We start from the raw sequence: 2299 nt of genomic DNA, 5'->3' as shown, positions 1-2299 counted from the left end.
CGCCTAGTGTACCACTGGAAGACACAATCACAAAACTCCGTCTCTCTTACTTTGTCCATATCATGTAATCCAGCTCAACGGAGAGAGCAATTCTGCTAGGGCTGGTCAGTGGTAAAAGGAAACCAGGCGACTAAAATAAACGAAGGTTAGATACAATCAAAATGGACATCGGCCAGAACATTGTACAACTAGAAGCAGCGGTGCGAGATCCGAAGACGTGGAGACAGCTGAGCTGTAGGATCGCCAAGAACTGGACACGACTGAATGCCTAACATCATCATCTTCATATTAGATTTACTGTCCGCCCCTCCCTGACGACAGATTCAGGGCAGATGTCAACAACAAAACATACACACATATACCAAGTAGATATTAAAAAAAACATTTTTTGTGGAATTCAACTATGAAACATCTACTGCAAGGATTCCCAACCAGGGGTCCGTGGGAGCACAGAAGAGGCATGGTATGGGCGGGGGGGAGGAGGGGATCTAGGCTGGCTTCCCAGCTGCTATTCTTCTTTCTGGCCTTTGTGAGGCAGAACTGCCATAGAAGTAGTAAAGGTGGAAGGAGGGAGCAAAAGGAGGGCTAAGGGTTCAGGTAGTGATGTCACTTCTGGGGGCATGGCAGAGGATGTGGCCAACTGATATCACTTCTGAGCCACCTCGAAGTCTGAAAAATTATTTCAGGGGCTCCTCCACAGTCAAAACGTTGAAAAAGGCTGACCTACTGGGCCATCGTTTTCCTGAAGCTCTGGAAAAGGCTGATGAGGAAAGAATTCCCTTAGAGCAGGGGTAGTCAATCTGTGGTCCTCCAGATGTTCATGGACTACAATTCCCATGAGCCCCTGCCAATGCTGGCAGTGGCTCATGGGAATTGTAGTCCATGAACATCTGGAGGACCACAGGTTGACTTCCCCTGCCTTTGAGAAGGAACGTGGAAACTATGATAGAGAGATGCTTCTTCTTTGAGTTTCTAGTTTAATAGTTTAATTCTAGTTTGATAGTTTCTAGTTGAGTTTAATAGTTTCTAGTTCCAACCTATGATAGATCTTAAGCTGCCCTGATCTGTACGGCCCAGGCTAGCCTGATCTTATCAGATCTCCTGAAACCAAGCATGTATTTGGATGAGAGACTGCTAAGGAATACCAGGTTCCTACCTCACAGGGTGTCTGTTGTGGGGAGAGGAAAGGCAGGCGATTGTAAGCTGCTTTGAGACGCCTTCAGGTAACAAAAAGTGGGATATAAAAACCAACTCTTCTTAACTTGGCAATGTATTTATGTTCCACAGACATCTGGCTTTGATTTGAACCTCACTATATTGTCTCTGAAAAATTCGGCTCAAGGATGAGATTGTGCCCAGCATGTTCCACCGCGAAGACAGAGGCAAAAAAAAAAAAATCTGGCTTTGTTAAATTTAACTTGTAGTTTTAACTCCTCGAGTGCTAGCTGGGGTCTTTTACCGTGTTTTCCAGGAGTGCTTATGGCAGACCCTACGGATTACAGCAGCTTGGAAGTGACGCATTTCACCAAGATGTGCGCTGCTTTCACGCAATAGCTGTTTAATCTCAAGGATACAGGAGTGAGCTACATTTTTATGACGTCCATAGCTTTGGCATGGATCTTTCTGATAGTTACAGAGACTATCTCAGCACAAAATTCAAGAGCTGTCACGGAAGCCGTGCTGGGTGGCATTTTGTCTGCTGCAATCTCTCCACCTAACCTACCTCACAGGGTTGTTGTGAAGAATTTGCCTCTTCCAGGGAAACACGAGCAGACGCAACTGCTCGTTTCCACCCTGCAGGGTGAGCTATCACGCATGGTGTGCAGGAAGACAGCCTTTACCCACGCCCTGTAGACCAGTTTTGTGTTTGTTTCTTCAACAACAAGCGTTTCAGGGCAGAAGATTCTGAGACTCTCTAAAGCAGGGGTAGTCAAACTGCGGCCCTCCAGATGTCCATGGACTACAATCCCCATGAGCAAATGCTGGCAGGGGCTCATGGGAATTGTAGTCCATGGACATCTGGAGGGCCGCAGTTTGACTACCCCTGCTCTAAAGCTTACTCTCCCCAAATCTTGTGGCTCCCTGTGGTGCTACTGGTCTAGTTTCCAGCTCTTCCAAAGGGCAGAATTTGCGGCTGAGCTTTTAACAGCCACGAAGAACAGCTGCCAACAGCTGCCTTGATGGGCCAAACGGCAGGATGCAACATGCCCACCTCCAAATCTGCACACTTCCTCCATCTGCTCCCCTCCCCCCAGGTTGCTTGTCGCTTCCCTCGGCAAGAAATACGTCACAAGGGTGG

Source organism: Paroedura picta, chromosome 3, assembly GCF_049243985.1.
Source record: "Paroedura picta isolate Pp20150507F chromosome 3, Ppicta_v3.0, whole genome shotgun sequence".
Taxonomy (NCBI): domain Eukaryota; kingdom Metazoa; phylum Chordata; class Lepidosauria; order Squamata; family Gekkonidae; genus Paroedura; species Paroedura picta.
Note: the sequence above shows the minus strand (reverse complement) of the source record.